Here is a 25,110-nt window from a genome sequence, read left to right as displayed (position 1 = left end):
CCCAGTACTGATCCCTGCGGTACCCCACTGGTCACTGCCTGCCATTCCGAAATGGAGGCGTGGAGGAGTGTGGAAGGATGAGAGAATGCAGGCTGCAGCCCTATGAAGCAGGGGGAGGTCTTGCAGTTGGCCTGTGTGGGGATGTGGGAGACGACAGGAGCCTGGTGGGCAAGGGCTAGCTGGAGGGAGGGAGGGAGGGAAGCACGCACGGAGGAGGAAGAGCAAAGAGAAAAGTGAGAAAAAAAAAACAAAGGGGATCAAGAGAAAGAGCAGCAAAGAAAATGTGGCTGGCCAGCACGCCTTGAAGTGGGGAGAAAAGGCAGGGGCCAGCGCCTACGGCCATACTAGTCTGAAAACGCCCGATCTCGTCTGATCTCGGAAGCTAAGCAGACTCAGGCCTGGTTAGTATTTGGATGGGAGACCGCCTGGGAATACCAGGTGCAGTAGGCTTTTTCCGCCAGCAGGGGCTGCTCAAGTCACCCCTCTGCACTCGTGTTGGGCCACGCACGCAATGCAGCGACAGGTTATTTTTGCTGCCGCTGTGCCTGGCATCAGTCTCCTGCAGGCAGGAGACAGGGAGGGGAGGAGAGCGGAGCGCTGCCAAAATCAGCAAGAAAGACGGAAAGAAAGGGATTGGGGCTGCACGCTGTCTGCGGCTGGCAGTCAGGAAAGGAGGACAATAGACAATAGGTGCAGGAGTTGGCCATTCTGCCCTTGGAGCCTGCACCACCATTCAATATGATCATGGCTGATCATCCTTAATCAGTATCCTGTTCCTGCCTTATCTCCATAAGCCTTGATTCCACTATCCTTGAGAGCTCTGTCCAACTCTTTCTTCAATGAATCCAGAGACTGGGCCTCCACTGCCCTCTGGGGCAGAGCATTCCACACAGCCACCACTCTCTGGGTGAAGACGTTTCTCCTCATCTCTGTCCTAAACGGTCTACCCCGTATTTTTAAGCTGTGTCCTCTGTTTCGGCACTCACGTTTCCTGCCGCCAGAGTGTCCAATCCTTTGATAATCTTATATGTCTCAACCAGATCCCCTCTCAGTCTTCTAAACTCAAGGGTACACAAGCCCAGTCGCTCCAGTCTTTCAGTGTAAGGTAATCCCGCCATTCCAGGAATTGACCTCGTCAACCTACGCTGCACTCCCTCAATAGCCAGAATGTCTCTCCTCAAATTTGGAGACCAGAACTGCACACAGTACTCCAGGTGTGGTCTCACCAGGGCCCTGTACACCTGCAGAAGAACCTCTTTGCTTCTGTACTCGATCCCTCTTGTTATGAAGGCCAGCATGCTATTAGCCTTCTTCACTACCTGCTGTACCTGCATGCTTACCTTCATTGAGTGGTGTACAAGAACCCCCAGATCTCTCGGTACTGTCCCTTGACCGAAATTGATTCCATTTAGGTAGTAATCTGCCTTCCTGTTCTTGCTACCAAAGTGGATAAGCATCCATTTATCCACATTAAAGTGCATCTGCCATGCATCTGACCACTCACCTAACTTGTCCAGGTCACCCGGTAATCTCCTAACATCCTCATCACATTTCACCCTGCCACCCAGCTCAGTATCATCAGCAAATTTGCTAATGTTATTGCTAATAGCATCTTCTATATCATGAACATATATTGTAAAAAGCTGCGGTCCCAGTACTGATCCCTGCGGTACCCCACTGGTCACTGCCTGCCATTCCGAAATGGAGGCGTGGAGGAGTGTGGAAGGATGAGAGAATGCAGGCTGCAGCCCTATGAAGCAGGGGGAGGTCTTGCAGTTGGCCTGTGTGGGGATGTGGGAGACGACAGGAGCCTGGTGGGCAAGGGCTAGCTGGAGGGAGGGAGGGAGGGAAGCACGCATGGAGGAGGAAGAGCAAAGAGAAAAGAGAGAAAAAAAAAACAAAGGGGATCAAGAGAAAGAGCAGCAAAGAAAATGTGGCTGGCCAGCACGCCTTGAAGTGGGGAGAAAAGGCAGGGGCCAGCGCCTATGGCCATGCTAGTCTGAAAACGCCCGATCTCGTCTGATCTCGGAAGCTAAGCAGACTCAGGCCTGGTTAGTACTTGGATGGGAGACCGCCTGGGAATACCAGGTGCAGTAGGCTTTTTCCGCCAGCAGGGGCTGCTCAAGTAACCCCTCTGCACTCGTGTTGGGTCACGCACGCAATGCAGCGACAGGTTATTTTTGCTGCCGCTGTGCCTGGCATCAGTCTCCTGCAGGCAGGAGACAGGGAGGGGAGGAGAGCGGAGCGCTGCCAAAATCAGCAAGAAAGACGGAAAGAAAGGGATTGGGGCTGCACGCTGTCTGCGGCTGGCAGTCAGGAAAGGAGGACAATAGACAATAGGTGCAGGAGTTGGCCATTCTGCCCTTGGAGCCTGCACCACCATTCAATATGATCATGGCTGATCATCCTTAATCAGTATCCTGTTCCTGCCTTATCTCCATAAGCCTTGATTCCACTATCCTTGAGAGCTCTGTCCAACTCTTTCTTCAATGAATCCAGAGACTGGGCCTCCACTGCCCTCTGGGGCAGAGCATTCCACACAGCCACCACTCTCTGGGTGAAGACGTTTCTCCTCATCTCTGTCCTAAACGGTCTACCCCGTATTTTTAAGCTGTGTCCTCTGTTTCGGCACTCACGTTTCCTGCCGCCAGAGTGTCCAATCCTTTGATAATCTTATATGTCTCAACCAGATCCCCTCTCAGTCTTCTAAACTCAAGGGTACACAAGCCCAGTCGCTCCAGTCTTTCAGTGTAAGGTAATCCCGCCATTCCAGGAATTGACCTCGTCAACCTACGCTGCACTCCCTCAATAGCCAGAATGTCTCTCCTCAAATTTGGAGACCAGAACTGCACACAGTACTCCAGGTGTGGTCTCACCAGGGCCCTGTACACCTGCAGAAGAACCTCTTTGCTTCTGTACTCGATCCCTCTTGTTATGAAGGCCAGCATGCTATTAGCCTTCTTCACTACCTGCTGTACCTGCATGCTGACCTTCATTGAGTGGTGTACAAGAACCCCCAGATCTCTCGGTACTGTCCCTTGACCGAAATTGATTCCATTTAGGTAGTAATCTGCCTTCCTGTTCTTGCCACCAAAGTGGATAAGCATCCATTTATCCACATTAAAGTGCATCTGCCATGCATCTGACCACTCACCTAACTTGTCCAGGTCACCCGGTAATCTCCTAACATCCTCATCACATTTCACCCTGCCACCCAGCTCAGTATCATCAGCAAATTTGCTGTTATTGCTAATAGCATCTTCTATATCATGAACATATATTGTAAAAAGCTGCGGTCCCAGTACTGATCCCTGCGGTACCCCACTGGTCACTGCCTGCCATTCCGAAATGGAGGCGTGGAGGAGTGTGGAAGGATGAGAGAATGCAGGCTGCAGCCCTATGAAGCAGGGGGAGGTCTTGCAGTTGGCCTGTGTGGGGATGTGGGAGACGACAGGAGCCTGGTGGGCAAGGGCTAGCTGGAGGGAGGGAGGGAGGGAGGGAGGGAAGCACGCACGGAGGAGGAAGATCAAAGAGAAAAGTGAGAAAAAAAAAACAAAGGGGATCAAGAGAAAGAGCAGCAAAGAAAATGTGGCTGGCCAGCACGCCTTGAAGTGGGGAGAAAAGGCAGGGGCCAGCGCCTACGGCCATACTAGTCTGAAAACGCCCGATCTCGTCTGATCTTGGAAGCTAAGCAGACTCAGGCCTGGTTAGTACTTGGATGGGAGACCGCCTGGGAATACCAGGTGCAGTAGGCTTTTTCCGCCAGCAGGGGCTGCTCAAGTCACCCCTCTGCACTCGTGTTGGGCCACGCACGCAATGCAGCGACAGGTTATTTTTGCTGCCGCTGTGCCTGGCATCAGTCTCCTGCAGGCAGGAGACAGGGAGGGGAGGAGAGCGGAGCGCTGCCAAAATCAGCAAGAAAGACGGAAAGAAAGGGATTGGGGCTGCACGCTGTCTGCGGCTGGCAGTCAGGAAAGGAGGACAATAGACAATAGGTGCAGGAGTTGGCCATTCTGCCCTTGGAGCCTGCACCACCATTCAATATGATCATGGCTGATCATCCTTAATCAGTATCCTGTTCCTGCCTTATCTCCATAAGCCTTGATTCCACTATCCTTGAGAGCTCTGTCCAACTCTTTCTTCAATGAATCCAGAGACTGGGCCTCCACTGCCCTCTGGGGCAGAGCATTCCACACAGCCACCACTCTCTGGGTGAAGACGTTTCTCCTCATCTCTGTCCTAAACGGTCTACCCCGTATTTTTAAGCTGTGTCCTCTGTTTCGGCACTCACGTTTCCTGCCGCCAGAGTGTCCAATCCTTTGATAATCTTATATGTCTCAACCAGATCCCCTCTCAGTCTTCTAAACTCAAGGGTACACAAGCCCAGTCGCTCCAGTCTTTCAGTGTAAGGTAATCCCGCCATTCCAGGAATTGACCTCGTCAACCTACGCTGCACTCCCTCAATAGCCAGAATGTCTCTCCTCAAATTTGGAGACCAGAACTGCACACAGTACTCCAGGTGTGGTCTCACCAGGGCCCTGTACACCTGCAGAAGAACCTCTTTGCTTCTGTACTCGATCCCTCTTGTTATGAAGGCCAGCATGCTATTAGCCTTCTTCACTACCTGCTGTACCTGCATGCTGACCTTCATTGAGTGGTGTACAAGAACCCCCAGATCTCTCGGTACTGTCCCTTGACCGAAATTGATTCCATTTAGGTAGTAATCTGCCTTCCTGTTCTTGCCACCAAAGTGGATAAGCATCCATTTATCCACATTAAAGTGCATCTGCCATGCATCTGACCACTCACCTAACTTGTCCAGGTCACCCGGTAATCTCCTAACATCCTCATCACATTTCACCCTGCCACCCAGCTCAGTATCATCAGCAAATTTGCTAATGTTATTGCTAATAGCATCTTCTATATCATGAACATATATTGTAAAAAGCTGCGGTCCCAGTACTGATCCCTGCGGTACCCCACTGGTCACTGCCTGCCATTCCGAAATGGAGGCGTGGAGGAGTGTGGAAGGATGAGAGAATGCAGGCTGCAGCCCTATGAAGCAGGGGGAGGTCTTGCAGTTGGCCTGTGTGGGGATGTGGGAGACGACAGGAGCCTGGTGGGCAAGGGCTAGCTGGAGGGAGGGAGGGAGGGAAGCACGCACGGAGGAGGAAGAGCAAAGAGAAAAGTGAGAAAAAAAAAACAAAGGGGATCAAGAGAAAGAGCAGCAAAGAAAATGTGGCTGGCCAGCACGCCTTGAAGTGGGGAGAAAAGGCAGGGGCCAGCGCCTACGGCCATACTAGTCTGAAAACGCCCGATCTCGTCTGATCTCGGAAGCTAAGCAGACTCAGGCCTGGTTAGTATTTGGATGGGAGACCGCCTGGGAATACCAGGTGCAGTAGGCTTTTTCCGCCAGCAGGGGCTGCTCAAGTCACCCCTCTGCACTCGTGTTGGGCCACGCACGCAATGCAGCGACAGGTTATTTTTGCTGCCGCTGTGCCTGGCATCAGTCTCCTGCAGGCAGGAGACAGGGAGGGGAGGAGAGCGGAGCGCTGCCAAAATCAGCAAGAAAGACGGAAAGAAAGGGATTGGGGCTGCACGCTGTCTGCGGCTGGCAGTCAGGAAAGGAGGACAATAGACAATAGGTGCAGGAGTTGGCCATTCTGCCCTTGGAGCCTGCACCACCATTCAATATGATCATGGCTGATCATCCTTAATCAGTATCCTGTTCCTGCCTTATCTCCATAAGCCTTGATTCCACTATCCTTGAGAGCTCTGTCCAACTCTTTCTTCAATGAATCCAGAGACTGGGCCTCCACTGCCCTCTGGGGCAGAGCATTCCACACAGCCACCACTCTCTGGGTGAAGACGTTTCTCCTCATCTCTGTCCTAAACGGTCTACCCCGTATTTTTAAGCTGTGTCCTCTGTTTCGGCACTCACGTTTCCTGCCGCCAGAGTGTCCAATCCTTTGATAATCTTATATGTCTCAACCAGATCCCCTCTCAGTCTTCTAAACTCAAGGGTACACAAGCCCAGTCGCTCCAGTCTTTCAGTGTAAGGTAATCCCGCCATTCCAGGAATTGACCTCGTCAACCTACGCTGCACTCCCTCAATAGCCAGAATGTCTCTCCTCAAATTTGGAGACCAGAACTGCACACAGTACTCCAGGTGTGGTCTCACCAGGGCCCTGTACACCTGCAGAAGAACCTCTTTGCTTCTGTACTCGATCCCTCTTGTTATGAAGGCCAGCATGCTATTAGCCTTCTTCACTACCTGCTGTACCTGCATGCTTACCTTCATTGAGTGGTGTACAAGAACCCCCAGATCTCTCGGTACTGTCCCTTGACCGAAATTGATTCCATTTAGGTAGTAATCTGCCTTCCTGTTCTTGCTACCAAAGTGGATAAGCATCCATTTATCCACATTAAAGTGCATCTGCCATGCATCTGACCACTCACCTAACTTGTCCAGGTCACCCGGTAATCTCCTAACATCCTCATCACATTTCACCCTGCCACCCAGCTCAGTATCATCAGCAAATTTGCTAATGTTATTGCTAATAGCATCTTCTATATCATGAACATATATTGTAAAAAGCTGCGGTCCCAGTACTGATCCCTGCGGTACCCCACTGGTCACTGCCTGCCATTCCGAAATGGAGGCGTGGAGGAGTGTGGAAGGATGAGAGAATGCAGGCTGCAGCCCTATGAAGCAGGGGGAGGTCTTGCAGTTGGCCTGTGTGGGGATGTGGGAGACGACAGGAGCCTGGTGGGCAAGGGCTAGCTGGAGGGAGGGAGGGAGGGAAGCACGCATGGAGGAGGAAGAGCAAAGAGAAAAGAGAGAAAAAAAAAACAAAGGGGATCAAGAGAAAGAGCAGCAAAGAAAATGTGGCTGGCCAGCACGCCTTGAAGTGGGGAGAAAAGGCAGGGGCCAGCGCCTATGGCCATGCTAGTCTGAAAACGCCCGATCTCGTCTGATCTCGGAAGCTAAGCAGACTCAGGCCTGGTTAGTACTTGGATGGGAGACCGCCTGGGAATACCAGGTGCAGTAGGCTTTTTCCGCCAGCAGGGGCTGCTCAAGTAACCCCTCTGCACTCGTGTTGGGTCACGCACGCAATGCAGCGACAGGTTATTTTTGCTGCCGCTGTGCCTGGCATCAGTCTCCTGCAGGCAGGAGACAGGGAGGGGAGGAGAGCGGAGCGCTGCCAAAATCAGCAAGAAAGACGGAAAGAAAGGGATTGGGGCTGCACGCTGTCTGCGGCTGGCAGTCAGGAAAGGAGGACAATAGACAATAGGTGCAGGAGTTGGCCATTCTGCCCTTGGAGCCTGCACCACCATTCAATATGATCATGGCTGATCATCCTTAATCAGTATCCTGTTCCTGCCTTATCTCCATAAGCCTTGATTCCACTATCCTTGAGAGCTCTGTCCAACTCTTTCTTCAATGAATCCAGAGACTGGGCCTCCACTGCCCTCTGGGGCAGAGCATTCCACACAGCCACCACTCTCTGGGTGAAGACGTTTCTCCTCATCTCTGTCCTAAACGGTCTACCCCGTATTTTTAAGCTGTGTCCTCTGTTTCGGCACTCACGTTTCCTGCCGCCAGAGTGTCCAATCCTTTGATAATCTTATATGTCTCAACCAGATCCCCTCTCAGTCTTCTAAACTCAAGGGTACACAAGCCCAGTCGCTCCAGTCTTTCAGTGTAAGGTAATCCCGCCATTCCAGGAATTGACCTCGTCAACCTACGCTGCACTCCCTCAATAGCCAGAATGTCTCTCCTCAAATTTGGAGACCAGAACTGCACACAGTACTCCAGGTGTGGTCTCACCAGGGCCCTGTACACCTGCAGAAGAACCTCTTTGCTTCTGTACTCGATCCCTCTTGTTATGAAGGCCAGCATGCTATTAGCCTTCTTCACTACCTGCTGTACCTGCATGCTGACCTTCATTGAGTGGTGTACAAGAACCCCCAGATCTCTCGGTACTGTCCCTTGACCGAAATTGATTCCATTTAGGTAGTAATCTGCCTTCCTGTTCTTGCCACCAAAGTGGATAAGCATCCATTTATCCACATTAAAGTGCATCTGCCATGCATCTGACCACTCACCTAACTTGTCCAGGTCACCCGGTAATCTCCTAACATCCTCATCACATTTCACCCTGCCACCCAGCTCAGTATCATCAGCAAATTTGCTGTTATTGCTAATAGCATCTTCTATATCATGAACATATATTGTAAAAAGCTGCGGTCCCAGTACTGATCCCTGCGGTACCCCACTGGTCACTGCCTGCCATTCCGAAATGGAGGCGTGGAGGAGTGTGGAAGGATGAGAGAATGCAGGCTGCAGCCCTATGAAGCAGGGGGAGGTCTTGCAGTTGGCCTGTGTGGGGATGTGGGAGACGACAGGAGCCTGGTGGGCAAGGGCTAGCTGGAGGGAGGGAGGGAGGGAGGGAGGGAAGCACGCACGGAGGAGGAAGATCAAAGAGAAAAGTGAGAAAAAAAAAACAAAGGGGATCAAGAGAAAGAGCAGCAAAGAAAATGTGGCTGGCCAGCACGCCTTGAAGTGGGGAGAAAAGGCAGGGGCCAGCGCCTACGGCCATACTAGTCTGGAAACGCCCGATCTCGTCTGATCTCGGAAGCTAAGCAGACTCAGGCCTGGTTAGTATTTGGATGGGAGACAGCCTGGGAATACCAGGTGCAGTAGGCTTTTTCCGCCAGCAGGGGCTGCTCAAGTCACCCCTCTGCACTCGTGTTGGGCCACGCACGCAATGCAGCGACAGGTTATTTTTGCTGCCGCTGTGCCTGGCATCAGTCTCCTGCAGGCAGGAGAGAGGGAGGGGAGGAGAGCGGAGCGCTGCCAAAATCAGCAAGAAAGACGGAAAGAAAGGGATTGGGGCTGCACGCTGTCTGCGGCTGGCAGTCAGGAAAGGAGGACAATAGACAATAGGTGCAGGAGTTGGCCATTCTGCCCTTGGAGCCTGCACCACCATTCAATATGATCATGGCTGATCATCCTTAATCAGTATCCTGTTCCTGCCTTATCTCCATAAGCCTTGATTCCACTATCCTTGAGAGCTCTGTCCAACTCTTTCTTCAATGAATCCAGAGACTGGGCCTCCACTGCCCTCTGGGGCAGAGCATTCCACACAGCCACCACTCTCTGGGTGAAGACGTTTCTCCTCATCTCTGTCCTAAACGGTCTACCCCGTATTTTTAAGCTGTGTCCTCTGTTTCGGCACTCACGTTTCCTGCCGCCAGAGTGTCCAATCCTTTGATAATCTTATATGTCTCAACCAGATCCCCTCTCAGTCTTCTAAACTCAAGGGTACACAAGCCCAGTCGCTCCAGTCTTTCAGTGTAAGGTAATCCCGCCATTCCAGGAATTGACCTCGTCAACCTACGCTGCACTCCCTCAATAGCCAGAATGTCTCTCCTCAAATTTGGAGACCAGAACTGCACACAGTACTCCAGGTGTGGTCTCACCAGGGCCCTGTACACCTGCAGAAGAACCTCTTTGCTTCTGTACTCGATCCCTCTTGTTATGAAGGCCAGCATGCTTTTAGCCTTCTTCACTACCTGCTGTACCTGCATGCTTACCTTCATTGAGTGGTGTACAAGAACCCCCAGATCTCTCGGTACTGTCCCTTGACCGAAATTGATTCCATTTAGGTAGTAATCTGCCTTCCTGTTCTTGCTACCAAAGTGGATAAGCATCCATTTATCCACATTAAAGTGCATCTGCCATGCATCTGACCACTCACCTAACTTGTCCAGGTCACCCGGTAATCTCCTAACATCCTCATCACATTTCACCCTGCCACCCAGCTCAGTATCATCAGCAAATTTGCTAATGTTATTGCTAATAGCATCTTCTATATCATGAACATATATTGTAAAAAGCTGCGGTCCCAGTACTGATCCCTGCGGTACCCCACTGGTCACTGCCTGCCATTCCGAAATGGAGGCGTGGAGGAGTGTGGAAGGATGAGAGAATGCAGGCTGCAGCCCTATGAAGCAGGGGGAGGTCTTGCAGTTGGCCTGTGTGGGGATGTGGGAGACGACAGGAGCCTGGTGGGCAAGGGCTAGCTGGAGGGAGGGAGGGAGGGAAGCACGCATGGAGGAGGAAGAGCAAAGAGAAAAGAGAGAAAAAAAAAACAAAGGGGATCAAGAGAAAGAGCAGCAAAGAAAATGTGGCTGGCCAGCACGCCTTGAAGAGGGGAGAAAAGGCAGGGGCCAGCGCCTATGGCCATACTAGTCTGAAAACGCCCGATCTCGTCTGATCTCGGAAGCTAAGCAGACTCAGGCCTGGTTAGTACTTGGATGGGAGACCGCCTGGGAATACCAGGTGCAGTAGGCTTTTTCCGCCAGCAGGGGCTGCTCAAGTCACCCCTCTGCACTCGTGTTGGGTCACGCACGCAATGCAGCGACAGGTTATTTTTGCTGCCGCTGTGCCTGGCATCAGTCTCCTGCAGGCAGGAGACAGGGAGGGGAGGAGAGCGGAGCGCTGCCAAAATCAGCAAGAAAGACGGAAAGAAAGGGATTGGGGCTGCACGCTGTCTGCGGCTGGCAGTCAGGAAAGGAGGACAATAGACAATAGGTGCAGGAGTTGGCCATTCTGCCCTTGGAGCCTGCACCACCATTCAATATGATCATGGCTGATCATCCTTAATCAGTATCCTGTTCCTGCCTTATCTCCATAAGCCTTGATTCCACTATCCTTGAGAGCTCTGTCCAACTCTTTCTTCAATGAATCCAGAGACTGGGCCTCCACTGCCCTCTGGGGCAGAGCATTCCACACAGCCACCACTCTCTGGGTGAAGACGTTTCTCCTCATCTCTGTCCTAAACGGTCTACCCTGTATTTTTAAGCTGTGTCCTCTGTTTCGGCACTCACGTTTCCTGCCGCCAGAATGTCCAATCCTTTGATAATCTTATATGTCTCAACCAGATCCCCTCTCAGTCTTCTAAACTCAAGGGTACACAAGCCCAGTCGCTCCAGTCTTTCAGTGTAAGGTAATCCCGCCATTCCAGGAATTGACCTCGTCAACCTACGCTGCACTCCCTCAATAGCCAGAATGTGTCTCCTCAAATTTGGAGACCAGAACTGCACACAGTACTCCAGGTGTGGTCTCACCAGGGCCCTGTACACCTGCAGAAGAACCTCTTTGCTTCTGTACTCGATCCCTCTTGTTATGAAGGCCAGCATGCTATTAGCCTTCTTCACTACCTGCTGTACCTGCATGCTAACCTTCATTGAGTGGTGTACAAGAACCCCCAGATCTCTCGGTACTGTCCCTTGACCGAAATTGATTCCATTTAGGTAGTAATCTGCCTTCCTGTTCTTGCCACCAAAGTGGATAAGCATCCATTTATCCACATTAAAGTGCATCTGCCATGCATCTGACCACTCACCTAACTTGTCCAGGTCACCCGGAAATCTCCTAACATCCTCATCACATTTCACCCTGCCACCCAGCTCAGTATCATCAGCAAATTTGCTAATGTTATTGCTAATAGCATCTTCTATATCATGAACATATATTGTAAAAAGCTGCGGTCCCAGTACTGATCCCTGCGGTACCCCACTGGTCACTGCCTGCCATTCCGAAATGGAGGCGTGGAGGAGTGTGGAAGGATGAGAGAATGCAGGCTGCAGCCCTATGAAGCAGGGGGAGGTCTTGCAGTTGGCCTGTGTGGGGATGTGGGAGACGACAGGAGCCTGGTGGGCAAGGGCTAGCTGGAGGGAGGGAGGGAGGGAGGGAAGCACGCACGGAGGAGGAAGAGCAAAGAGAAAAGAGAGAAAAAAAAAACAAAGGGGATCAAGAGAAAGAGCAGCAAAGAAAATGTGGCTGGCCAGCACGCCTTGAAGTGGGGAGAAAAGGCAGGGGCCAGCGCCTACGGCCATACTAGTCTGAAAACGCCCGATCTCGTCTGATCTCGGAAGCTAAGCAGACTCAGGCCTGGTTAGTACTTGGGTGGGATCCCGCCTGGGAATACCAGGTGCAGTAGGCTTTTTCCGCCAGCAGGGGCTGCTCAAGTCACCCCTCTGCACTCGTGTTGGGCCACGCACGCAATGCAGCGACAGGTTATTTTTGCTGCCGCTGTGCCTGGCATCAGTCTCCTGCAGGCAGGAGAGAGGGAGGGGAGGAGAGCGGAGCGCTGCCAAAATCAGCAAGAAAGACGGAAAGAAAGGGATTGGGGCTGCACGCTGTCTGCGGCTGGCAGTCAGGAAAGGAGGACAATAGACAATAGGTGCAGGAGTTGGCCATTCTGCCCTTGGAGCCTGCACCACCATTCAATATGATCATGGCTGATCATCCTTAATCAGTATCCTGTTCCTGCCTTATCTCCATAAGCCTTGATTCCACTATCCTTGAGAGCTCTGTCCAACTCTTTCTTCAATGAATCCAGAGACTGGGCCTCCACTGCCCTCTGGGGCAGAGCATTCCACACAGCCACCACTCTCTGGGTGAAGACGTTTCTCCTCATCTCTGTCCTAAACGGTCTACCCCGTATTTTTAAGCTGTGTCCTCTGTTTCGGCACTCACGTTTCCTGCCGCCAGAGTGTCCAATCCTTTGATAATCTTATATGTCTCAACCAGATCCCCTCTCAGTCTTCTAAACTCAAGGGTACACAAGCCCAGTCGCTCCAGTCTTTCAGTGTAAGGTAATCCCGCCATTCCAGGAATTGACCTCGTCAACCTACGCTGCACTCCCTCAATAGCCAGAATGTCTCTCCTCAAATTTGGAGACCAGAACTGCACACAGTACTCCAGGTGTGGTCTCACCAGGGCCCTGTACACCTGCAGAAGAACCTCTTTGCTTCTGTACTCGATCCCTCTTGTTATGAAGGCCAGCATGCTATTAGCCTTCTTCACTACCTGCTGTACCTGCATGCTGACCTTCATTGAGTGGTGTACAAGAACCCCCAGATCTCTCGGTACTGTCCCTTGACCGAAATTGATTCCATTTAGGTAGTAATCTGCCTTCCTGTTCTTGCCACCAAAGTGGATAAGCATCCATTTATCCACATTAAAGTGCATCTGCCATGCATCTGACCACTCACCTAACTTGTCCAGGTCACCCGGTAATCTCCTAACATCCTCATCACATTTCACCCTGCCACCCAGCTCAGTATCATCAGTAAATTTGCTAATGTTATTGCTAATAGCATCTTCTATATCATGAACATATATTGTAAAAAGCTGCGGTCCCAGTACTGATCCCTGCGGTACCCCACTGGTCACTGCCTGCCATTCCGAAATGGAGGCGTGGAGGAGTGTGGAAGGATGAGAGAATGCAGGCTGCAGCCCTATGAAGCAGGGGGAGGTCTTGCAGTTGGCCTGTGTGGGGATGTGGGAGACGACAGGAGCCTGGTGGGCAAGGGCTAGCTGGAGGGAGGGAGGGAGGGAGGGAGGGAAGCACGCACGGAGGAGGAAGAGCAAAGAGAAAAGAGAGAAAAAAAAAACAAAGGGGATCAAGAGAAAGAGCAGCAAAGAAAATGTGGCTGGCCAGCACGCCTTGAAGTGGGGAGAAAAGGCAGGGGCCAGCGCCTATGGCCATACTAGTCTGAAAACGCCCGATCTCGTCTGATCTCGGAAGCTAAGCAGACTCAGGCCTGGTTAGTACTTGGATGGGAGACCGCCTGGGAATACCAGGTGCAGTAGGCTTTTTCCGCCAGCAGGGGCTGCTCAAGTCACCCCTCTGCACTCGTGTTGGGCCACGCACGCAATGCAGCGACAGGTTATTTTTGCTGCCGCTGTGCCTGGCATCAGTCTCCTGCAGGCAGGAGACAGGGAGGGGAGGAGAGCGGAGCGCTGCCAAAATCAGCAAGAAAGACGGAAAGAAAGGGATTGGGGCTGCACGCTGTCTGCGGCTGGCAGTCAGGAAAGGAGGACAATAGACAATAGGTGCAGGAGTTGGCCATTCTGCCCTTGGAGCCTGCACCACCATTCAATATGATCATGGCTGATCATCCTTAATCAGTATCCTGTTCCTGCCTTATCTCCATAAGCCTTGATTCCACTATCCTTGAGAGCTCTGTCCAACTCTTTCTTCAATGAATCCAGAGACTGGGCCTCCACTGCCCTCTGGGGCAGAGCATTCCACACAGCCACCACTCTCTGGGTGAAGACGTTTCTCCTCATCTCTGTCCTAAACGGTCTACCCCGTATTTTTAAGCTGTGTCCTCTGTTTCGGCACTCACGTTTCCTGCCGCCAGAGTGTCCAATCCTTTGATAATCTTATATGTCTCAACCAGATCCCCTCTCAGTCTTCTAAACTCAAGGGTACACAAGCCCAGTCGCTCCAGTCTTTCAGTGTAAGGTAATCCCGCCATTCCAGGAATTGACCTCGTCAACCTACGCTGCACTCCCTCAATAGCCAGAATGTCTCTCCTCAAATTTGGAGACCAGAACTGCACACAGTACTCCAGGTGTGGTCTCACTAGGGCCCTGTACACCTGCAGAAGAACCTCTTTGCTTCTGTACTCGATCCCTCTTGTTATGAAGGCCAGCATGCTATTAGCCTTCTTCACTACCTGCTGTACCTGCATACTTACCTTCATTGAGTGGTGTACAAGAACCCCCAGATCTCTCGGTACTGTCCCTTGACCGAAATTGATTCCATTTAGGTAGTAATCTGCCTTCCTGTTCTTGCCACCAAAGTGGATAAGCATCCATTTATCCACATTAAAGTGCATCTGCCATGCATCTGACCACTCACCTAACTTGTCCAGGTCACCCGGTAATCTCCTAACATCCTCATCACATTTCACCCTGCCACCCAGCTCAGTATCATCAGTAAATTTGCTAATGTTATTGCTAATAGCATCTTCTATATCATGAACATATATTGTAAAAAGCTGCGGTCCCAGTACTGATCCCTGCGGTACCCCACTGGTCACTGCCTGCCATTCCGAAATGGAGGCGTGGAGGAGTGTGGAAGGATGAGAGAATGCAGGCTGCAGCCCTATGAAGCAGGGGGAGGTCTTGCAGTTGGCCTGTGTGGGGATGTGGGAGACGACAGGAGCCTGGTGGGCAAGGGCTAGCTGGAGGGAGGGAGGGAGGGAAGCACGCACGGAGGAGGAAGAGCAAAGAGAAAAGAGAGAAAAAAAAACAAAGGGGATCAAGAGAAAGAGCAGCAAAGAAAATGTGGCTGGCCAGCACGCCTTGAAGTGGGGAGAAAAGGCAGGGGGCAGCGCCTATGGCCATACTAGTCTGAAAACGCCCGATCTCGTCTGATCTCGGAAGCTAAGCAGACTCAGGCCTGGTTAGTACTTGGATGGGAGACCGCCTGGGAATACCAGGTGCAGTAGGCTTTTTCCGCCAGCAGGGGCTGCTCAAGTCACCCCTCTGCACTCGTGTTGGGCCACGCACGCAATGCAGCGACAGGTTATTTTTGCTGCCGCTGTGCCTGGCATCAGTCTCCTGCAGGCAGGAGACAGGGAGGGGAGGAGAGCGGAGCGCTGCCAAAATCAGCAAGAAAGACGGAAAGAAAGGGATTGGGGCTGCACGCTGTCTGCGGCTGGCAGTCAGGAAAGGAGGACAATAGACAATAGGTGCAGGAGTTGGCCATTCTGCCCTTGGAGCCTGCACCACCATTCAATATGATCATGGCTGATCATCCTTAATCAGTATCCTGTTCCTGCCTTATCTCCATAAGCCTTGATTCCACTATCCTTGAGAGCTCTGTCCAACTCTTTCTTCAATGAATCCAGAGACTGGGCCTCCACTGCCCTCTGGGGCAGAGCATTCCACACAGCCACCACTCTCTGGGTGAAGACGTTTCTCCTCATCTCTGTCCTAAACGGTCTACCCCGTATTTTTAAGCTGTGTCCTCTGTTTCGGCACTCACGTTTCCTGCCGCCAGAGTGTCCAATCCTTTGATAATCTTATATGTCTCAACCAGATCCCCTCTCAGTCTTCTAAACTCAAGGGTACACAAGCCCAGTCGCTCCAGTCTTTCAGTGTAAGGTAATCCCGCCATTCCAGGAATTGACCTCGTCAACCTACGCTGCACTCCCTCAATAGCCAGAATGTCTCTCCTCAAATTTGGAGACCAGAACTGCACACAGTACTCCAGGTGTGGTCTCACCAGGGCCCTGTACACCTGCAGAAGAACCTCTTTGCTTCTGTACTCGATCCCTCTTGTTATGAAGGCCAGCATGCTATTAGCCTTCTTCACTACCTGCTGTACCTGCATGCTGACCTTCATTGAGTGGTGTACAAGAACCCCCAGATCTCTCGGTACTGTCCCTTGACCGAAATTGATTCCATTTAGGTAGTAATCTGCCTTCCTGTTCTTGCCACCAAAGTGGATAAGCATCCATTTATCCACATTAAAGTGCATCTGCCATGCATCTGACCACTCACCTAACTTGTCCAGGTCACCCGGTAATCTCCTAACATCCTCATCACATTTCACCCTGCCACCCAGCTCAGTATCATCAGCAAATTTGCTAATGTTATTGCTAATAGCATCTTCTATATCATGAACATATATTGTAAAAAGCTGCGGTCCCAGTACTGATCCCTGCGGTACCCCACTGGTCACTGCCTGCCATTCCGAAATGGAGGCGTGGAGGAGTGTGGAAGGATGAGAGAATGCAGGCTGCAGCCCTATGAAGCAGGGGGAGGTCTTGCAGTTGGCCTGTGTGGGGATGTGGGAGACGACAGGAGCCTGGTGGGCAAGGGCTAGCTGGAGGGAGGGAGGGAGGGAGGGAAGCACGCACGGAGGAGGAAGAGCAAAGAGAAAAGTGAGAAAAAAAAAACAAAGGGGATCAAGAGAAAGAGCAGCAAAGAAAATGTGGCTGGCCAGCACGCCTTGAAGTGGGGAGAAAAGGCAGGGGCCAGCGCCTACGGCCATACTAGTCTGAAAACGCCCGATCTCATCTGATCTCGGAAGCTAAGCAGACTCAGGTCTGGTTAGTATTTGGATGGGAGACCGCCTGGGAATACCAGGTGCAGTAGGCTTTTTCCGCCAGCAGGGGCTGCTCAAGTCACCCCTCTGCACTCGTGTTGGGCCACGCACGCAATGCAGCGACAGGTTATTTTTGCTGCCGCTGTGCCTGGCATCAGTCTCCTGCAGGCAGGAGAGAGGGAGGGGAGGAGAGCGGAGCGCTGCCAAAATCAGCAAGAAAGACGGAAAGAAAGGGATTGGGGCTGCACGCTGTCTGCGGCTGGCAGTCAGGAAAGGAGGACAATAGACAATAGGTGCAGGAGTTGGCCATTCTGCCCTTGGAGCCTGCACCACCATTCAATATGATCATGGCTGATCATCCTTAATCAGTATCCTGTTCCTGCCTTATCTCCATAAGCCTTGATTCCACTATCCTTGAGAGCTCTGTCCAACTCTTTCTTCAATGAATCCAGAGACTGGGCCTCCACTGCCCTCTGGGGCAGAGCATTCCACACAGCCACCACTCTCTGGGTGAAGACGTTTCTCCTCATCTCTGTCCTAAACGGTCTACCCCGTATTTTTAAGCTGTGTCCTCTGTTTCGGCACTCACGTTTCCTGCCGCCAGAGTGTCCAATCCTTTGATAATCTTATATGTCTCAACCAGATCCCCTCTCAGTCTTCTAAACTCAAGGGTACACAAGCCCAGTCGCTCCAGTCTTTCAGTGTAAGGTAATCCCGCCATTCCAGGAATTGACCTCGTCAACCTACGCTGCACTCCCTCAATAGCCAGAATGTCTCTCCTCAAATTTGGAGACCAGAACTGCACACAGTACTCCAGGTGTGGTCTCACCAGGGCCCTGTACACCTGCAGAAGAACCTCTTTGCTTCTGTACTCGATCCCTCTTGTTATGAAGGCCAGCATGCTATTAGCCTTCTTCACTACCTGCTGTACCTGCATGCTTACCTTCATTGAGTGGTGTACAAGAACCCCCAGATCTCTCGGTACTGTCCCTTGACCGAAATTGATTCCATTTAGGTAGTAATCTGCCTTCCTGTTCTTGCTACCAAAGTGGATAAGCATCCATTTATCCACATTAAAGTGCATCTGCCATGCATCTGACCACTCACCTAACTTGTCCAGGTCACCCGGTAATCTCCTAACATCCTCATCACATTTCACCCTGCCACCCAGCTCAGTATCATCAGCAAATTTGCTAATGTTATTGCTAATAGCATCTTCTATATCATGAACATATATTGTAAAAAGCTGCGGTCCCAGTACTGATCCCTGCGGTACCCCACTGGTCACTGCCTGCCATTCCGAAATGGAGGCGTGGAGGAGTGTGGAAGGATGAGAGAATGCAGGCTGCAGCCCTATGAAGCAGGGGGAGGTCTTGCAGTTGGCCTGTGTGGGGATGTGGGAGACGACAGGAGCCTGGTGGGCAAGGGCTAGCTGGAGGGAGGGAGGGAGGGAAGCACGCACGGAGGAGGAAGAGCAAAGAGAAAAGAGAGAAAAAAAAAACAAAGGGGATCAAGAGAAAGAGCAGCAAAGAAAATGTGGCTGGCCAGCACGCCTTGAAGTGGGGAGAAAAGGCAGGGGCCAGCGCCTACGGCCATACTAGTCTGAAAACGCCCGATCTCGTCTGATCTCGGAAGCTAAGCAGACTCAGGCCTGGTTAGTACTTGGATGGGAGACCGCCTGGGAATACCAGGTGCAGTAGGCTTTTTCCGCCAGCAGGGGCTGCTCAAGTCACCCCTCTGCACTCGTGTTGGGCCACGCACGCAATGCAGCGACAGGTTGATTTTGCTGCCGCTGTGCCTGGCATCAGTCTCCTGCAGGCAGGAGACAGGGAGGGGAGGAGAGCGGAGCGCTGCCAAAATCAGCAAGAAAGACGGAAAGAAAGGGATTGGGGCTGCACGCTGTCTGCGGCTGGCAGTCAGGAAAGGAGGACAATAGACAATAGGTGCAGGAGTTGGCCATTCTGCCCTTGGAGCCTGCACCACCATTCAATATGATCATGGCTGATCATCCTTAATCAGTATCCTGTTCCTGCCTTATCTCCATAAGCCTTGATTCCACTATCCTTGAGAGCTCTGTCCAACTCTTTCTTCAATGAATCCAGAGACTGGGCCTCCACTTCCCTCTGGGGCAGAGCATTCCACACAGCCACCACTCTCTGGGTGAAGACGTTTCTCCTCATCTCTGTCCTAAACGGTCTACCCCGTATTTTTAAGCTGTGTCCTCTGTTTCGGCACTCACGTTTCCTGCCGCCAGAGTGTCCAATCCTTTGATAATCTTATATGTCTCAACCAGATCCCCTCTCAGTCTTCTAAACTCAAGGGTACACAAGCCCAGTCGCTCCAGTCTTTCAGTGTAAGGTAATCCCGCCATTCCAGGAATTGACCTCGTCAACCTACGCTGCACTCCCTCAATAGCCAGAATGTCTCTCCTCAAATTTGGAGACCAGAACTGCACACAGTACTCCAGGTGTGGTCTCACCAGGGCCCTGTACACCTGCAGAAGAACCTCTTTGCTTCTGTACTCGATCCCTCTTGTTATGAAGGCCAGCATGCTATTAGCCTTCTTCACTACCTGCTGTACCTGCATGCTTACCTTCATTGAGTGGTGTACAAGAACCCCCAGATCTCTCGGTACTGTCCCTTGACCGAAATTGATTCCATTTAGGTAGTAATCTGCCTTCCTGTTCTTGCCACCAAAGTGGATAAGCATCCATTTATCCACATTAAAGTGCATCTGCCATGCATCTGACCACTCACCTAACTTGTCCAGGTCACCCGGTAATCTCCTAACATCCTCATCACATTTCACCCTGCCACCCAGCTCAGTATCATCAGTAAATTTGCTAATGTTATTGCTAATAGCATCTTCTATATCATGAACATATATTGTAAAAAGCTGCGGTCCCAGTACTGATCCCTGCGGTACCCCACTGGTCACTGCCTGCCATTCCGAAATGGAGGCGTGGAGGAGTGTGGAAGGATGAGAGAATGCAGGCTGCAGCCCTATGAAGCAGGGGGAGGTCTTGCAGTTGGCCTGTGTGGGGATGTGGGAGACGACAGGAGCCTGGTGGGCAAGGGCTAGCTGGAGGGAGGGAGGGAGGGAGGGAAGCACGCACGGAGGAGGAAGAGCAAAGAGAAAAGTGAGAAAAAAAAAACAAAGGGGATCAAGAGAAAGAGCAGCAAAGAAAATGTGGCTGGCCAGCACGCCTTGAAGTGGGGAGAAAAGGCAGGGGCCAGCGCCTACGGCCATACTAGTCTGCAAACACCCGATCTCGTCTGATCTCGGAAGCTAAGCAGACTCAGGCCTGGTTAGTACTTGGATGGGAGACCGCCTGGGAATACCAGGTGCAGTAGGCTTTTTCCGCCAGCAGGGGCTGCTCAAGTCACCCCTCTGCACTCGTGTTGGGCCACGCACGCAATGCAGCGACAGGTTATTTTTGCTGCCGCTGTGCCTGGCATCAGTCTCCTGCAGGCAGGAGACAGGGAGGGGAGGAGAGCGGAGCGCTGCCAAAATCAGCAAGAAAGACGGAAAGAAAGGGATTGGGGCTGCACGCTGTCTGCGGCTGGCAGTCAGGAAAGGAGGACAATAGACAATAGGTGCAGGAGTTGGCCATTCTGCCCTTGGAGCCTGCACCACCATTCAATATGATCATGGCTGATCATCCTTAATCAGTATCCTGTTCCTGCCTTATCTCCATAAGCCTTGATTCCACTATCCTTGAGAGCTCTGTCCAACTCTTTCTTCAATGAATCCAGAGACTGGGCCTCCACTGCCCTCTGGGGCAGAGCATTCCACACAGCCACCACTCTCTGGGTGAAGACGTTTCTCCTCATCTCTGTCCTAAACGGTCTACCCCGTATTTTTAAGCTGTGTCCTCTGTTTCGGCACTCACGTTTCCTGCCGCCAGAGTGTCCAATCCTTTGATAATCTTATATGTCTCAACCAGATCCCCTCTCAGTCTTCTAAACTCAAGGGTACACAAGCCCAGTCGCTCCAGTCTTTCAGTGTAAGGTAATCCCGCCATTCCAGGAATTGACCTCGTCAACCTACGCTGCACTCCCTCAATAGCCAGAATGTCTCTCCTCAAATTTGGAGACCAGAACTGCACACAGTACTCCAGGTGTGGTCTCACCAGGGCCCTGTACACCTGCAGAAGAACCTCTTTGCTTCTGTACTCGATCCCTCTTGTTATGAAGGCCAGCATGCTATTAGCCTTCTTCACTACCTGCTGTACCTGCATGCTGACCTTCATTGAGTGGTGTACAAGAACCCCCAGATCTCTCGGTACTGTCCCTTGACCGAAATTGATTCCATTTAGGTAGTAATCTGCCTTCCTGTTCTTGCCACCAAAGTGGATAAGCATCCATTTATCCACATTAAAGTGCATCTGCCATGCATCTGACCACTCACCTAACTTGTCCAGGTCACCCGGTAATCTCCTAACATCCTCATCACATTTCACCCTGCCACCCAGCTCAGTATCATCAGCAAATTTGCTAATGTTATTGCTAATAGCATCTTCTATATCATGAACATATATTGTAAAAAGCTGCGGTCCCAGTACTGATCCCTGCGGTACCCCACTGGTCACTGCCTGCCATTCCGAAATGGAGGCGTGGAGGAGTGTGGAAGGATGAGAGAATGCAGGCTGCAGCCCTATGAAGCAGGGGGAGGTCTTGCAGTTGGCCTGTGTGGGGATGTGGGAGACGACAGGAGCCTGGTGGGCAAGGGCTAGCTGGAGGGAGGGAGGGAGGGAAGCACGCACGGAGGAGGAAGAGCAAAGAGAAAAGTGAGAAAAAAAAAACAAAGGGGATCAAGAGAAAGAGCAGCAAAGAAAATGTGGCTGGCCAGCACGCCTTGAAGTGGGGAGAAAAGGCAGGGGCCAGCGCCTACGGCCATACTAGTCTGAAAACGCCCGATCTCGTCTGATCTCGGAAGCTAAGCAGACTCAGGCCTGGTTAGTATTTGGATGGGAGACCGCCTGGGAATACCAGGTGCCGTAGGCTTTTTCCGCCAGCAGGGGCTGCTCAAGTCACCCCTCTGCACTCGTGTTGGGCCACGCACGCAATGCAGCGACAGGTTATTTTTGCTGCCGCTGTGCCTGGCATCAGTCTCCTGCAGGCAGGAGACAGGGAGGGGAGGAGAGCGGAGCGCTGCCAAAATCAGCAAGAAAGACGGAAAGAAAGGGATTGGGGCTGCACGCTGTCTGCGGCTGGCAGTCAGGAAAGGAGGACAATAGACAATAGGTGCAGGAGTTGGCCATTCTGCCCTTGGAGCCTGCACCACCATTCAATATGATCATGGCTGATCATCCTTAATCAGTATCCTGTTCCTGCCTTATCTCCATAAGCCTTGATTCCACTATCCTTGAGAGCTCTGTCCAACTCTTTCTTCAATGAATCCAGAGACTGGGCCTCCACTGCCCTCTGGGGCAGAGCATTCCACACAGCCACCACTCTCTGGGTGAAGACGTTTCTCCTCATCTCTGTCCTAAACGGTCTACCCTGTATTTTTAAGCTGTGTCCTCTGTTTCGGCACTCACGTTTCCTGCCGCCAGAATGTCCAATCCTTTGATAATCTTATATGTCTCAACCAGATCCCCTCTCAGTCTTCTAAACTCAAGGGTACACAAGCCCAGTCGCTCCAGTCTTTCAGTGTAAGGTAATCCCGCCATTCCAGGAATTGACCTCGTCAACCTACGCTGCACTCCCTCAATAGCCAGAATGTGTCTCCTCAAATTTGGAGACCAGAACTGCACACAGTACTCCAGGTGTGGTCTCACCAGGGCCCTGTACACCTGCAGAAGAACCTCTTTGCTTCTGTACTCGATCCCTCTTGTTATGAAGGCCAGCATGCTATTAGCCTTCTTCACTACCTGCTGTACCTGCATGCTAACCTTCATTGAGTGGTGTACAAGAACCCCCAGATCTCTCGGTACTGTCCCTTGACCGAAATTGATTCCATTTAGGTAGTAATCTGCCTTCCTGTTCTTGCCACCAAAGTGGATAAGCATCCATTTATCCACATTAAAGTGCATCTGCCATGCATCTGACCACTCACCTAACTTGTCCAGGTCACCCGGAAATCTCCTAACATCCTCATCACATTTCACCCTGCCACCCAGCTCAGTATCATCAGCAAATTTGCTAATGTTATTGCTAATAGCATCTTCTATATCATGAACATATATTGTAAAAAGCTGCGGTCCCAGTACTGATCCCTGCGGTACCCCACTGGTCACTGCCTGCCATTCCGAAATGGAGGCGTGGAGGAGTGTGGAAGGATGAGAGAATGCAGGCTGCAGCCCTATGAAGCAGGGGGAGGTCTTGCAGTTGGCCTGTGTGGGGATGTGGGAGACGACAGGAGCCTGGTGGGCAAGGGCTAGCTGGAGGGAGGGAGGGAGGGAGGGAAGCACGCACGGAGGAGGAAGAGCAAAGAGAAAAGAGAGAAAAAAAAAACAAAGGGGATCAAGAGAAAGAGCAGCAAAGAAAATGTGGCTGGCCAGCACGCCTTGAAGTGGGGAGAAAAGGCAGGGGCCAGCGCCTACGGCCATACTAGTCTGAAAACGCCCGATCTCGTCTGATCTCGGAAACTAAGCAGACTCAGGCCTGGTTAGTACTTGGATGGGAGACCGCCTGGGAATACCAGGTGCAGTAGGCTTTTTCCGCCAGCAGGGGCTGCTCAAGTCACCCCTCTGCACTCGTGTTGGGCCACGCACGCAATGCAGCGACAGGTTATTTTTGCTGCCGCTGTGCCTGGCATCAGTCTCCTGCAGGCAGGAGACAGGGAGGGGAGGAGAGCGGAGCGCTGCCAAAATCAGCAAGAAAGACGGAAAGAAAGGGATTGGGGCTGCACGCTGTCTGCGGCTGGCAGTCAGGAAAGGAGGACAATAGACAATAGGTGCAGGAGTTGGCCATTCTGCCCTTGGAGCCTGCACCACCATTCAATATGATCATGGCTGATCATCCTTAATCAGTATCCTGTTCCTGCCTTATCTCCATAAGCCTTGATTCCACTATCCTTGAGAGCTCGGTCCAACTCTTTCTTCAATGAATCCAGAGACTGGGCCTCCACTGCCCTCTGGGGCAGAGCATTCCACACAGCCACCACTCTCTGGGTGAAGACGTTTCGCCTCATCTCTGTCCTAAACGGTCTACCCCGTATTTTTAAGCTGTGTCCTCTGTTTCGGCACTCACGTTTCCTGCCGCCAGAGTGTCCAATCCTTTGATAATCTTATATGTCTCAACCAGATCCCCTCTCAGTCTTCTAAACTCAAGGGTACACAAGCCCAGTCGCTCCAGTCTTTCAGTGTAAGGTAATCCCGCCATTCCAGGAATTGACCTCGTCAACCTACGCTGCACTCCCTCAATAGCCAGAATGTCTCTCCTCAAATTTGGAGACCAGAACTGCACACAGTACTCCAGGTGTGGTCTCACCAGGGCCCTGTACACCTGCAGAAGAACCTCTTTGCTTCTGTACTCGATCCCTCTTGTTATGAAGGCCAGCATGCTATTAGCCTTCTTCACTACCTGCTGTACCTGCATGCTGACCTTCATTGAGTGGTGTACAAGAACCCCCAGATCTCTCGGTACTGTCCCTTGACCGAAATTGATTCCATTTAGGTAGTAATCTGCCTTCCTGTTCTTGCCACCAAAGTGGATAAGCATCCATTTATCCACATTAAAGTGCATCTGCTATGCATCTGACCACTCACCTAACTTGTCCAGGTCACCCGGTAATCTCCTAACATCCTCATCACATTTCACCCTGCCACCCAGCTCAGTATCATCAGCAAATTTGCTAATGTTATTGCTAATAGCATCTTCTATATCATGAACATATATTGTAAAAAGCTGCGGTCCCAGTACTGATCCCTGCGGTACCCCACTGGTCACTGCCTGCCATTCCGAAATGGAGGCGTGGAGGAGTGTGGAAGGATGAGAGAATGCAGGCTGCAGCCCTATGAAGCAGGGGGAGGTCTTGCAGTTGGCCTGTGTGGGGATGTGGGAGACGACAGGAGCCTGGTGGGCAAGGGCTAGCTGGAGGGAGGGAGGGAGGGAAGCACGCATGGAGGAGGAAGAGCAAAGAGAAAAGAGAGAAAAAAAAAACAAAGGGGATCAAGAGAAAGAGCAGCAAAGAAAATGTGGCTGGCCAGCACGCCTTGAAGTGGGGAGAAAAGGCAGGGGC

The 25,110-nt window shown here is 51.7% G+C and overlaps 15 non-coding genes across 15 annotated transcripts; all 15 read left to right on the top strand.

Annotated features, from left to right (window-relative positions):
• The first annotated feature begins 331 nt into the window (after positions 1–331).
• On the top strand, positions 332–450 carry LOC140468038 (5S ribosomal RNA). The gene has a single exon (XR_011955579.1). It is a non-coding gene; the product is annotated as a 5S ribosomal RNA (ribosomal RNA).
• Positions 451–1,981: 1,531 nt separating this feature from the next.
• On the top strand, positions 1,982–2,100 carry LOC140468606 (5S ribosomal RNA). The gene has a single exon (XR_011955724.1). It is a non-coding gene; the product is annotated as a 5S ribosomal RNA (ribosomal RNA).
• Positions 2,101–3,636: 1,536 nt separating this feature from the next.
• On the top strand, positions 3,637–3,755 carry LOC140468230 (5S ribosomal RNA). Its single transcript, XR_011955622.1, has one exon. It is a non-coding gene; the product is annotated as a 5S ribosomal RNA (ribosomal RNA).
• A 1,531-nt stretch (positions 3,756–5,286) lies between these two features.
• Positions 5,287–5,405, top strand: LOC140468035 (5S ribosomal RNA). Its single transcript, XR_011955578.1, has one exon. It is a non-coding gene; the product is annotated as a 5S ribosomal RNA (ribosomal RNA).
• Positions 5,406–6,936: 1,531 nt separating this feature from the next.
• LOC140468601 (5S ribosomal RNA) lies at positions 6,937–7,055 on the top strand. The gene has a single exon (XR_011955723.1). It is a non-coding gene; the product is annotated as a 5S ribosomal RNA (ribosomal RNA).
• A 1,536-nt stretch (positions 7,056–8,591) lies between these two features.
• LOC140470850 (5S ribosomal RNA) lies at positions 8,592–8,710 on the top strand. Its single transcript, XR_011956758.1, has one exon. It is a non-coding gene; the product is annotated as a 5S ribosomal RNA (ribosomal RNA).
• A 1,531-nt stretch (positions 8,711–10,241) lies between these two features.
• LOC140475766 (5S ribosomal RNA) lies at positions 10,242–10,360 on the top strand. Its single transcript, XR_011960255.1, has one exon. It is a non-coding gene; the product is annotated as a 5S ribosomal RNA (ribosomal RNA).
• A 1,535-nt stretch (positions 10,361–11,895) lies between these two features.
• On the top strand, positions 11,896–12,014 carry LOC140469348 (5S ribosomal RNA). The gene has a single exon (XR_011956074.1). It is a non-coding gene; the product is annotated as a 5S ribosomal RNA (ribosomal RNA).
• A 1,539-nt stretch (positions 12,015–13,553) lies between these two features.
• Positions 13,554–13,672, top strand: LOC140475765 (5S ribosomal RNA). The gene has a single exon (XR_011960254.1). It is a non-coding gene; the product is annotated as a 5S ribosomal RNA (ribosomal RNA).
• Positions 13,673–15,202: 1,530 nt separating this feature from the next.
• LOC140475764 (5S ribosomal RNA) lies at positions 15,203–15,321 on the top strand. Its single transcript, XR_011960253.1, has one exon. It is a non-coding gene; the product is annotated as a 5S ribosomal RNA (ribosomal RNA).
• A 1,535-nt stretch (positions 15,322–16,856) lies between these two features.
• On the top strand, positions 16,857–16,975 carry LOC140469219 (5S ribosomal RNA). Its single transcript, XR_011956023.1, has one exon. It is a non-coding gene; the product is annotated as a 5S ribosomal RNA (ribosomal RNA).
• A 1,531-nt stretch (positions 16,976–18,506) lies between these two features.
• LOC140474352 (5S ribosomal RNA) lies at positions 18,507–18,625 on the top strand. Its single transcript, XR_011959049.1, has one exon. It is a non-coding gene; the product is annotated as a 5S ribosomal RNA (ribosomal RNA).
• Positions 18,626–20,160: 1,535 nt separating this feature from the next.
• LOC140467300 (5S ribosomal RNA) lies at positions 20,161–20,279 on the top strand. The gene has a single exon (XR_011955395.1). It is a non-coding gene; the product is annotated as a 5S ribosomal RNA (ribosomal RNA).
• Positions 20,280–21,810: 1,531 nt separating this feature from the next.
• On the top strand, positions 21,811–21,929 carry LOC140474413 (5S ribosomal RNA). Its single transcript, XR_011959094.1, has one exon. It is a non-coding gene; the product is annotated as a 5S ribosomal RNA (ribosomal RNA).
• A 1,535-nt stretch (positions 21,930–23,464) lies between these two features.
• LOC140468993 (5S ribosomal RNA) lies at positions 23,465–23,583 on the top strand. Its single transcript, XR_011955914.1, has one exon. It is a non-coding gene; the product is annotated as a 5S ribosomal RNA (ribosomal RNA).
• The last annotated feature ends 1,527 nt before the right edge of the window (positions 23,584–25,110 follow it).

This window comes from Chiloscyllium punctatum, chromosome 3, assembly GCF_047496795.1.
Source record: "Chiloscyllium punctatum isolate Juve2018m chromosome 3, sChiPun1.3, whole genome shotgun sequence".
In the NCBI taxonomy this organism is placed as follows: domain Eukaryota; kingdom Metazoa; phylum Chordata; class Chondrichthyes; order Orectolobiformes; family Hemiscylliidae; genus Chiloscyllium; species Chiloscyllium punctatum.
The sequence above is the reverse complement of the archived record's forward strand: the minus strand, read 5'-3'. Positions and strand labels throughout refer to the sequence as shown.